The sequence below is a fragment of the Ylistrum balloti genome, unplaced genomic scaffold (genome assembly GCF_031769215.1).
Source record: "Ylistrum balloti isolate Yb309-2 unplaced genomic scaffold, AGI_CSIRO_Ybal_v1 Utg370164, whole genome shotgun sequence".
Lineage (NCBI taxonomy): Eukaryota > Metazoa > Mollusca > Bivalvia > Pectinida > Pectinidae > Ylistrum > Ylistrum balloti.
In genome coordinates, this window is record NW_026782158.1 from 182,802 (window position 1) to 197,030 (window position 14,229).

Below are 14,229 nucleotides of genomic sequence, written 5' to 3' on the forward strand. Positions count from 1 at the left end.
ACACCGCGATTAAGCTTTGTCCTGTTGTATATATACAGAATACAAGAGCGTGTGGAACAAGTCTTCAAGAAGAAGTCAAGTGTGATTTTCCTGTCAAGCATGGGTTGTCACATGAACAAAGCTCCCTAAAAGAGTGCTCCGCATGTGTCCCTTCCTAATCACTTCTATAAATGCGGTCGTGCCATATGCGGTACGGTATACTGAGGTTTTGTACACTGATCCGTTTTATTGTGAGTACACGTTAACCGTGTCTTTATTTCATGGTATTTATGAATGAATTTCCGTTATTGTCTATGCAAAAAGTTTATATATTTGAAGGTGTGTGATTACAAAAGGTTCAGTCTTTAATTCGTTTATTTAACTCTTTATCAATTGTTGTAAATTGCATCCTGTCGATATAATGTATGATCTAGGGCCCCTTAGTATGAATGTCAAGGTTATATAATTCAGATTGATCTGTATAGACATGTTTGATATAACCTCGAGAAATAGGTGATTATGACAGGTACTTGTTTTCAGCTAATACAAATAGACTTCTCGGAGAGTGAAGGAAATCGGTATGTATCCAGTTTCAAACAAAATGTAATAATGCAATTTACATCAAATGATATTTTATATGTAGAGAAGGAAAGAGAGGAAGAGAGAGAGTCACATTCAATCAAATCCCTATTTTACTTTTTTGCAATTAAGAGATATAATCATCTTTGCTTAATTTCTGATCGCCATATATGAGTAAATCTAATTAAATTCTCAACGAGAGGCTGTAACTTTCTTATTAAAAGATTTCGATTATGAATGCATAGGGGACAAATATCAAAATAGTAATATAAGTCTTCACATGGGTTGCTGCATCTACATTCAGCTGTGTTACCTTAAAATGCGTAATCAAGAGATATGGCAGGATTTCTCAAACGGAAATGAACTATGTTTAAATTACGTAAATCCCAAACTTAAAAGCATTTGTCATGTATTATTTCTGTCTTACTGATAATTGATTTACATGTATTGAGAGAATCAGAGTTCCCTATAGAAATATCTATGTCATACCACTTTTTTGTTGTTGATAAGAAAAAGAATTTCGCACGATTAAGAGATAACCTGAAGTTCTAGTGATTGGAAACCATTTGAGAATTAAAAGATTGATGTTAAGATTAAATTTCACATCTCAAACAATCAACGATTTAATTGTTTCATTATTTTTAATGATTAACGAAACAAAATAGAAACAATGTCGTGATTGTTTCGATATCATGTAATTTCCCTTGTCAGTTGAAAAAAAAAGAGATGTCAACTGATGTTTCGATCCAAGCACCTTTGGAGTCGAGAGCGGAGAGCTTACCACTGTGCTATCATTACGTTACACATGACAAAGTGAAAATTTAGGAATCTTATTAAGTATGTAGTTTACTCCATCTATTAAACATATTTTATGTTTGTGTGAAATGTGTAAAACACGTGTCAAGAAAAACAAAGATGACAATGATATGGTCAGTACATTAATGACTGATTATGCTAAAATGCCAAATAATCAAATATCTCCTTATCAACAAGCACTGCAACCCTACCCTTACACTAAAAATCACCCAAATAATATACAATCCAAAAGTCTGATCTTTTATTGAGGAAACAAAATATCTATTCGCTAGTTTTTTTCTGTAAGTGTACGTTTAATGTCGTACGACAGATAACCTGTTTTACACTATAAGATGACGCCAGCAGTATATGTTTCAGATTGTCTATGATTAATGTATAATACATAAGCTCATCTCAGAATCAAACAATGATTACTGGTTAGTCATATATCATTCAATGAAAACAAATCAAGTTCATTGTAACATTTTATTACTTTGTGATGATAAAACCTTTACAAAAGTGAAAAGGTAATAGTTAAGTCCGCTTTTCTCGATATTCCAATCACCAGCAAATCAAAATCGAATTTATCTAGTCCGTGTTGATTACTTACATATTAAGTATATCCTGATCAAGCGTAAATCGAAAATATCGGGAAAATCCAATTTGCATATTTAAACAACTCATTTAAATATGTTGTCAAATTTGGGCATAGTTACGTTTAAAAGACCCCCTTTTTAAAAGCAAAGAAACGCCCACCATCTCCCTTTGGTGCATTTCTTATATTGGTGTCATGACGTCGTCTATGTGGGTTTAGATTCATTTGCATACATGGTGCCGTTTCACTTAAAATTCAATGCAACGAATAAAATCAAAATGTTAGGAAGTATTCATGTTTAAAATAACCAACTACGTAGCAATATTTTCGCGAAAAAACTGAAATATGGTGAGATTATGAAATAAATAATGAAACAATTAAATCGTTGATTGTTTGAGATGTGAAATTTAATCTTAACATCAATCTTTTAATTCTCAAATGGTTTCCAATCACTAGAACTTCAGGTTATCTCTTAATCGTGCGAAATTCTTTTTCTCATCTACAACAAAAAAGTGGTATGACATAGATATTTCTATAGGGAACTCTGATTCTCTCAATACATGTAAATCAATTATCAGTAAGACAGAAATAATACATGACAAATGCTTTTTTAGTTTGGGATTTACGTAATTTAAACATACTTCATTTCCGTTTGAGAAATCCTGCCATATCTCTTTATTACTCATTTTTTTGGTAATACAGCTGAATGTAGATGCAGCAACTCATGTGAAGACTTATAATACTACTTTGATATTTGTCCCCTATGCATTCATAATCGAAATCTTTTAATAAGAAAGTTACAGCCTCTCGTTGAGAATTTAATTAGATTTACTCATATATGGCGATAAGAAATTAAGCAAAGATGATGATACATTAGAGAAACAGGAACCATTAGAGAAACAGGAACCATTAGAGAAACAACAACCATTAGAGAAACAGCAACCATTAGAGAAACAACAACCATTAGAGAAACAGGAACCATTAGAGAAACAACAACCATTAGAGAAACAGGAACCATTAGAGAAACAACAACCATTAGAGAAACAGCAACCATTAGAGAAACAGCAACCATTAGAGAAACAGCAACCATTAGAGAAACAGGAACCATTAGAGAAACAACAACCATTAGAGAAACAACAACCATTAGAGAAACAGGAACCATTAGAGAAACAACAACCATTAGAGAAACAGGAACCATTAGAGAAAGAACAACCATTAAAGAAACAGCAACCATTAGAGAAACAGGAACCATTAGAGAAACAACAACCATTAGATAAACAGGAACCATTAGAGAAACAGGAACCATTAGATAAACAACAACCATTAGAGAAACAACAACCATTAGAGAAACAACAACCATTAGAGAAACACAACCATTAGAGAAACAACAACCATTAGAGAAACAACAACCATTAGAGAAACAGAGAAACACAACCATTAGAGAAACAACAACCATTAGAGAAACAAAACAGAGAAACAACAACCATTAGAGAAACACAACCATTAGAGAAACAACAACCATTAGAGAAACAACAACCATTAGAGAAACAGGAACCATTAGAGAAACAACAACCATTAGAGAAACAACAACCATTAGAGAAACAGGAACCATTAGAGAAACAACAACCATTAGAGAAACAGCAACCATTAGAGAAACAGCAACCAGTAGAGAAACAGGAACCATTAGATCAACAGGAACCATTAGAGAAACAGCAACCATTAGAGAAACAACAACTATTAGATAAACAGCAACCATTAGAGAAACAACAACCATTAGAGAAACAGCAACCATTAGAGAAACAACAACCATTAGAGAAACAGAGAAACAACAACCATTAGAGAAACAACAACCATTAGAGAAACAACAACCATTAGAGAAACAACAACCATTAGAGAAACAAACAACAACCATTAGAGAAACACAACCATTAGAGAAAAACAACCATTAGAGAAACAACAACCATTAGAGAAACAACAACCATTAGAAACAACAACCATTAGAGAAACAACAACCATTAGAGAAACAACAACCATTAGAGAAACAACAACCATTAGAGAAACAACAACCATTAGAGAAACAACAACCATTAGAGAAATAGGAACCATTAGAGAAACAACAACCATTACAGAAAAGACAACAACCATTAGAGAAACACAACCATTAGAGAAACAACAACCATTAGAGAAACAACAACCATTAGAGAAACAGGAACCATTAGAGAAACAACAACCATTAGAGAAACAACAACCATTAGAGAAACAACAACCATTAGATAAACAGGAACCATTAGAGAAACAGCAACCATTAGAGAAACAGCAACCATTAGATAAACAGGAACCAGTAGAGAAACAACAACTATTAGATAAACAGGAACCACTAGAGAAACAACAACCATTAGAGAAACAGGAACCATTAGAGAAACAACAACCATTAGAGAAACAGGAACCATTAGAGAAACAACAACCATTAGAGAAACAGGAACCATTAGAGAAACAACAACCATTAGAGAAACAACAACCATTAGAGAAACAACAACCATTAGAGAAACAACAACCATTAGAGAAACAACAACCATTAGACAACCATTAGAGAAACAACAACCATTAGAGAAACAACAACCATTAGAGAAACAACAACCATTAGAGAAACAACAACCATTAGAGAAACAGGAACCATTAGATAAACAGGAACCATTAGAGAAACAACAACCATTAGAGAAACAACAACCATTAGATAAACAGGAACCATTAGAGAAACAGCAACCATTAGAGAAACAGCAACCATTAGAGAAACAACAACTATTAGATAAACAACAACTATTAGATAAACAGCAACCATTAGAGAAACAACAACCATTAGAGAAACAACAACCATTAGAGAAACAGCAACCATTAGAGAAACAGGAACCATTAGAGAAACAACAACCATTAGAGAAACAACAACCATTAGAGAAACAACAACCATTAGAGAAACAACAACCATTAGAGAAACAGCAAGCATTAGAGAAACAACAACCATTAGAGAAACAGGAACCATTAGAGAAACAACAACCATTAGAGAAACAGGAACCATTAGAGAAACAACAACCATTAGAGAAACAGCAACCATTAGAGAAACAACAACCATTAGAGAAACAACAACTATTCGATAAACAACAACTATTAGATAAACAGGAACCATTAGATAAACAACAACCAGTAGAGAAACAGGAACCATTAGAGAAACAGCAATCATTAGATAAACAGCAACCAGTAGAGAAACAGGAACCATTAGAGAAACAACAACCATTAGAGAAACAGCAACCATTAGAGAAACAGGAACCATTAGAGAAACAGCAACCATTAGAGAAACAGGAACCATTAGAGAAACAGCAATCATTAGAGAAACAACAACCATTAGAGAAACAACAACCATTAGAGAAACAGCAACCATTAGAGAAACAACAACCATTAGAGAAACAGGAACCATTAGAGAAACAGCAACCATTAGAGAAACAACAACCATTAGAGAAACAGGAACCATTAGAGAAACAACAACCATTAGAGAAACAACAACCATTAGAGAAACAGCAACCATTAGAGAAACAGGAACCATTAGAGAAACAACAACCATTAGAGAAACAGGAACCATTAGAGAAACAACAACCATTAGAGAAACAACAACCATTAGAGAAACAACAACCATTAGAGAAACAGGAACCATTAGAGAAACAGGAACCATTAGAGAAACAACAACCATTAGAGAAACAGCAACCATTAGAGAAACAACAACCATTAGAGAAACAGGAACCATTAGAGAAACAGGAACCATTAGAGAAACAGCAACCATTAGAGAAACAACAACTATTAGATAAACAGGAACCATTAGAGAAACAACAACCATTAGAGAAACAGGAACCATTAGAGAAACAACAACCATTAGAGAAACAACAACTATTCGATAAACAACAACTATTAGATAAACATTAGAGAAACAGGAACCATTAGAGAAACAACAACCATTAGAGAAACAGCAACCATTAGAGAAACAGCAACCATTAGAGAAACAGCAATCATTAGATAAACAGCAACCATTAGAGAAACAGGAACCATTAGAGAAACAGCAACCATTAGAGAAACAACAACTATTAGATAAACAGCAACCATTAGAGAAACAACAACCAGTAGAGAAACAACAACCATTAGATAAACAACAACCAGTAGAGAAACAGGAACCATTAGAGAAACAGGAACCATTAGAGAAACAACAACCATTAGAGAAACAGGAACCATTAGAGAAACAGGAACCATTAGAGAAACAACAACCATTAGAGAAACAACAACCATTAGAGAAACAACAACCATTAGAGAAACACACAACCATTAGAGAAACACAACCATTAGAGAAACAACAACCATTAGAGAGACAACCATTAGAGAAACAACAACCATTAGAGAAACAACAACCATTAGAGAAACAACAACCATTAGAGAAACAGGAACCATTAGAGAAACAACAACCATTAGAGAAACAACAACCATTAGAGAAACAACAACCATTAGAGAAACAGCAACCATTAGAGAAACAACAACCATTAGAGAAACAGCAACCATTAGAGAAACAACAACCATTAGAGAAACAGGAACCATTAGAGAAACAGGAACCATTAGATAAACAGGAACCATTAGAGAAACAACAACCATTAGAGAAACAACAACCATTAGAGAAACAACAACCATTAGAGAAACAACAACCATTAGAGAAACAACAACCATTAGAGAAACAGCAACCATTAGAGAAACACAACCATTAGAGAAACAACAACCATTTAGAAACAACAAATTAGAGAAACAACAACCATTAGAGAAACAACAACCAGTAGAGAAACAGGAACCATTAGAGAAACAACAACCATTAGAGAAACAGCAACCATTAGAGAAACAGCAACCATTAGAGAAACAGCAACCAGTGAAACACTTTCGTTTTGCAAATTCAAAACAGCAACCACCATTAGAGAAACAACCATTAGAGAAACAGCTTTAACCATTGTTTTTAGATAAACCATTAGAGAAACACTTTCGTTTTGTCAACCATTAGAGAAACTGTATGGCTGTTAAAGTGCATAAAAACAACTATTAGAGAAACAACAACCATTATAGAAACAGACAACTAACCATTAGAGAAACTTAACAATCATTAGAGAAACCAACCATTAGAGAAACAGAACCATTGTGAAACAACAACCATTAGAGAAACATCAACCATTAGACAAACCATTAGAGCAACCAGTAGAGAAACAGGAACCATTAGAGAAACAACAACCATTAGAGAAACAGGATTAGCAGACTATGTTGTTACAAGTTGATAAATAGTGTCCAGGTCATTCGGTTCTAGCATGACACTGCGGGATCCCCACCACAGACAATGTGATGCACTGACACGTTAACCATCTTCCAAACATTTAAGGATATAAAAGCAGCAACTGAGATCGCCAATATTCAGCACCCAGTTGAATGCAGTCAGCGCTTTTATTGCAGCAAGTCGGGTATCTAACTGACAGGAGATGTCGATATCATGGCGAAGCTGTGCCCAACATATTTCAAATCAATCCACATATCTCAAAAGTAGAACTATGTTCAGGTTATGTCATTATCTGTACTTTTTGGCTCTGTGGTATTGAGTATTGACTTGTGTGTCATTTGTACGTTCTTTGGCCAAGCTATAAATGTATAATGTAATATTTTCTCGATGAAAATTTGCCATCTCAATTTTCACAAAGAAATCTTAATGTGAGAAATTGGCGCTGGCTGCTAAATAAACATATGTCACTTAGGTATTTTAGTATCAAAACGAGACACTTCTTTGACCCGAAAAGAGTTTGCATTCATCTTCGAATAGTGGCAAAATGATAGTTATCGTTATTTCATTGCGACAAATATCATCCATCATACAAACAATATTTCGCCACATCAGAGTGATACACTAATAATAATCATATATCTGAAAAAAATCCTATCTTTTAGGGTTCCATGCCGTCACTTAATTTATTTGGAGTCCTCTCCCATTGTATCTTTCATTTATCGCAGAAATGTTGGTGAATAATTAGGATTCTGGACCAATTATAAAAGTCGGGAAATTTATCTGAATCTCTCTGACAAAATTAAGTCAGTATGAATAAGGAATTAATTACTAAAAAAACATTTAACGTAGTTGGAACATTTTAAAGATCCTAGTCCTGCGTATCATGGTACACTGCGGATTTAACCAAAACATAACAAATAAATATATAGTGAGTGACATCAAAAAGGCTTTAATTGAAAACATTAATTGGTGGTACATTTATCATGTTTAGGGAAAATAGATAGGTTAGTCATTACACGATGCGTACACGAAACCCACATCGGAAGCTTCAAACAGTACGGCAATGTATATCACATCTTAGTAAAAAGATGGATGGAGTTTACACCCTAAGAATCAATGAGCGTTTTCTGTATAGTTTTATAGCCGTGTCATCTCCTAAATGTTGCTTCGCAAAAAGAGAATCAAAGCTTAATCAAATTTTAGACGCCGCCGTTTTTCGAAAGGTTCATCCCAGTAGTGAAGTACAATGTAATAGAATCTGTTCAACTACAGAGAATTTATAACGCAGAGTGAAATTGCAATTGTCCAATGATATATAAAATCATTGTTCTTTTCTAATAAGGGCCGTGCTAGCACTACGTCAAATTAGAACTATGTGAACCAGTTGATTCCTATTCACTAATGATTCCCGTGAGAGGACGTTCATGATAGACTTGAAATATTTCGCTGTGAATGTGTGTTTTGTGCACTTACAGCCGAAACAGTAACGTTTGTTTGCTACAAACATGCTGAATTTACTGGATTGAAATTTTGACGCATTTTGACCCTTTGACAAATTAGCACATACTAACTAATTGCTATATCAGCAAATGTGGAAAATTGTCACGTGACGGGTTACGTACGTTTTTGCATTATGGCGCAAGTGCAACTCCCCATCCATATTTTGTCATTTCTTGCGATCAATTCTGAATTTTGTCATTCGCCTAAGAGGAATCAGAATGATTACTGCCAGGTTCTATAAGGAGAAATCATCTGTACACTAATGTTAAATTCATTATTTTATTTCACCGTATCTTATAAATCTTAATTAATTTTAAGTATCAAAATTTTTTTGTGGGTCTTTTGTACAATATTAGTTATCACAAAGGCGCAATATAACTATAAAGAAAACCAATATATAGTTATTATTGATGAGTATTCTAAATTGATCTATAATCTATACAAAGTGATGAGTATTCTAAATTGATCTATAATCTATACAAAGTGATGAGTATTCTAAATTGATCTATAATCTATACAAAGTGATGAGTATTCTAAATTGATCTATAATCTATACAAAGTGATGAGTATTCTAAATTGATCTATAATCTATACAAAGTGATGAGTATTCTAAATTGATCTATAATCTATACAAAGTGATGAGTATTCTAAATTGATCTATAATCTATACAAAGTGATGAGTATTCTAAATTGATCTATAATCTATACAAAGTGATGAGTATTCTAAATTGATCTATAATCTATACAAAGTGATGAGTATTCTAAATTGATCTATAATCTATACAAAGTGATGAGTATTCTAAATTGATCTATAATCTATACAAAGTGATGAGTATTCTAAATTGATCTATAATCTATACAAAGTGATGAGTATTCTAAATTGATCTATAATCTATACAAAGTGATGAGTATTCTAAATTGATCTATAATCTATACAAAGTGATGAGTATTCTAAATTGATCTATAATCTATACAAAGTGATGAGTATTCTAAATTGATCTATAATCTATACAAAGTGATGAGTATTCTAAATTGATCTATAATCTATACAAAGTGATGAGTATTCTAAATTGATCTATAATCTATACAAAGTGATGAGTATTCTAAATTGATCTATAATCTATACAAAGTGATGAGTATTCTAAATTGATCTATAATCTATACAAAGTGATGAGTATTCTAAATTGATCTATAATCTATACAAAGTGATGAGTATTCTAAATTGATCTATAATCTATACAAAGTGATGAGTATTCTAAATTGATCTATAATCTATACAAAGTGATGAGTATTCTAAATTGATCTATAATCTATACAAAGTGATGAGTATTCTAAATTGATCTATAATCTATACAAAGTGATGAGTATTCTAAATTGATCTATAATCTATACAAAGTGATGAGTATTCTAAATTGATCTATAATCTATACAAAGTGATGAGTATTCTAAATTGATCTATAATCTATACAAAGTGATGAGTATTCTAAATTGATCTATAATCTATACAAAGTGATGAGTATTCTAAATTGATCTATAATCTATACACAATCTGGTACATTCATTCGCATTATCGGAGAAATTCATTGACCAGTCTTTTGCTCCTTGCCTCTGGTTATAAGTGCTTTTTTCATTATTGTTGTCACATTTAAACAAATTTACTAGGACAAATAATAATTCTAAAGCTGTTTCTTACTGTCACGTTTCAGTACTATATATAGATTTATAATGTTGACAGCTAATTTGACTTGTTCTAATTTTTGTATTTAGATATATCCATTCCTTGAGTTACTGATTAGAATGTCGGAGCTCGGAGATATGTATTGTAATATGTATTTAAAAAGTAATTCAGTATATTCGAGAGAGGAGCACATCAAGGTTGTAAGATAAGGTATCAGTAGTGAAATACTTCAGATATATTGTGTTGTCAGGCAAAATGGCCAGGTACACTAGGATTATCCTTGTGTTATATATGATAGCTGTGGTCGGCTTATATATACATGATGAAAGGAAATAAATCAATTCAAACTATCTAAAAAATGAAATGTTATTTTTCTACTTTCAATTTACTGATGACACATAAGTAAGGGTGCTATATAGTCTACTGGGCTATGTGCCACATTATCGGTGTTATAAACTGTATATATAGGTACAGGATTACCCAATACAATAATGACATCATGTTCTATTCATACTTCCCAAGTCTTTAACTTTAAAACTGAGGCCACAAGTATTGAATGGGTGAGTCAAATAACCGTTGTTGTTTTTTAAACAAATCTTTCATATTCATGAAACCTGGTGAGTTAAATACACACAATTGTTAGGAGAAATTTGTTTTTATAAAATATAATAAGTACTTTTCATAATTCATTTCTGTAATGTCTACATATAACCTTTGTATACTGTCAACCTGTCTAGATATCACCTTTTTGCCATCTACGCCTGCCCCACCGGGGTTTGAACTAGGGACCCTTTTGGTCTCTAGCCCGACGCTCTACCGTTCCATTAGAAAAGAATCCCGATCGCCGAAACTAGAGATGCGATCTCTACACATCACTTCCATGAAATACCCATCATGCCCACACCATACCAAACAGAGCGGGGTTATTACGGTCAATTACTCTATACCTGGTAAATGATATTTAGTTATTAAAGCAGCGTTTGAAGCTATATAGGTTACAAACTGCAGTAGATTACATGTATTAAGCTCATATCGTGATGCCGTGCAAACAATATCAGGGATGAATAACTAAACATAGATTTGTGTGAACTCTTCAGATTGACGTCTATCCAAAGTTGGAAAGTTCAATCTATGGTTCGCCGAAGCACGTAATTCCGACGTTTGGTCAACAGGCACAGTGAAAACAGTTGTATCCTCCTGTGAAAGAGTTGGACACGAAATTCCATATTTTCTATCAGCAACGACTTGTGATTCGTTTTGTGATGCTGAAACTACCGGACCTGACCTAGAATAAGGCGATGAACTGAAACCTGGTGTTTGCTTAGACGACCATGTCAAAGAAGGACGATTGTGGAAGTTTTCTTGTTTCTGAAGATTTGACGTGTTACGCTGGCGATGGTTCCTTAATGAACCCACGTTTCCGTCAGATTCTTCATCTTCACTTACGATATCCTCTTTATAACGATCTGTCGATTCTCCAAATAAATCTGTAGTATGAACACTGTCAGTGTCATCTTCTTCCTTTCCATCGAATGTAAACAGTATATAAGATCCCCTGATATCTTCCTCCAGCACTTCTCCAAACATCTCTCTAACCAGCCGCCGATCAAGCGTTTCCTTACGCCTCAACGTATGTCTCCTGACAGATGGTATTGAAAATTGAGGGATGTTTGTGAAACTAATTCTTTTACAAGATTGAATAACATGCTGTTGGTCAGTTGAATTCTCTAGAACTGCCAAATTGCTTTGAAATTCAAGAATGTTTCTCACCTGTTTTTCTGCATGTTGTTTCCCACTGAGAAGTACTTCCATAATTTTCTTCTCGGAAGTTTCTTGTTCTTCTGTCAATATTTCAGCAGCTTCATCAATCGCTAGTTTTAATAGATCGCGTCTTCTCTGTATATATTGCTTTGTGTTTGCCGATATTTTCCTTTCATTTTCTTGAAGTGTAGCGAAATTCTTCAATTCGACATGTAACTCTTTCAGATTGGGTGAAATATTAGCTTTCTCTTTCCTTAACCTTTCTAAGACTTTGTTTGCCGCAGTTTCGAATGTCACTAGTTCGTGTCCTTTGTGGTTCTTGGCGATGCACTCACAACATATTAATTGGTACGTTTTATCACACGAGTAACACACCATTACATAAGGTTGTCCTCCATGTTTCTTACACGTCGCCGCCATCACAGAACAAAATATTTAGTTTTATCAATATTCTCTTTCAGAATACAGATCACATAAAATTGAACTATTTCTTTGTTCTAAAACATAATCCAAATTTGTGTAGATAAATATTCAGATCTGGACCGGAAGGCAGACGATGTAGGTTTTGTTCCATGCTGTCACACGAAAACGTAAGTTATCGACGTAATTGATATTTGAACGCGAAATACTTCCTTGTTGTGAATTTTTTTTTCAACTATTTCGTTATTACACACTTGGCTGCTCATGTTTCAGAAATCTTCAAGGACTTCTGTGTTTCTCTAGGGTATCTTTAGAAATGTACATACACTATTATGCTGTTTCATAACATTCATCCGTATACTATGAGTGTGTTGCGTTATACAGAACTGGAAAACAGAGTTGATAAAATTATTTCATAACAAAACTCGTGTACCAAGAGAAATTCCATATATAATTAAAATACAGAGAGTTGTATTGATACAGTTTAGATGTAGACGAGTTATTGTATATAACACATTCCCATAGCTTCGGAGTATTGTCGCGGGAATACAGGTGATGGAGGAAGTGAGTTTTCTGGTTTTGTTTGATACGGCGATACTAGAGATGATGATGATGATGATTTTGCAGCTACATACTATTATGACCGGGTGCAGTTTCCTGATGAAGACACAGACAGAAATTATGATTGGGTGCAGTTTCCTGATGAAGACAAAAACAGCAGTTATGATTGGCTGCAGTTTTCTATCGTAACAATAATGACATTAGAATGTCAACAGGACATATTGTTTTTGATTGTTTTGTCAATAAAGAACCTAGAAGACAAATGATATAATAGAAAGCAAATACAGTATCTGATTTAGACATCATTTCTTCATTCTGATTCCTGCTTTCATATCTACTATTTTGAAATGCAAAACTCAAATGCTTTTCTTTATATAATTTATATTGCTACTTTTTTTTTTTTTTTTACATATTACACAATACACAATATACAAGAGAAACCACACAAAAACATACACCCACACTCTCACACTTGTGTGCTCTTACTTGAATATGTCTTACACATCATCATCATCATCATCATCATCATCATCTTTATCACCATGCACATGTATCTACTACTTACTGCACCCAAACTCACTCATCAACATTCACACCCACTTCAACTCACATAGCAAACTTACATGTACTTAACAAAATACTCACACACACACACACACACACACACACACACACACACACACACACACACACACACACACACACACACACACCCACACCCACACCACACACACACACACACCCACACCACACCACACACACACACACACACACACACACACACACACACACACACACACACACACAACACACACACACACACACACACACACACACACACACAATATTATATCACTTACACTTATCAAAGATATTTTCTCCCACACACATACTCACTCATGAATACATTTACATATATATATATCTATAAAACAAAAAAAAACATACATCCTAAATAAAAAAGAGAGAGGGAGAGAGAGTGAAAAATGGGAGGGTTATAATCATTATTAAATAAAAATA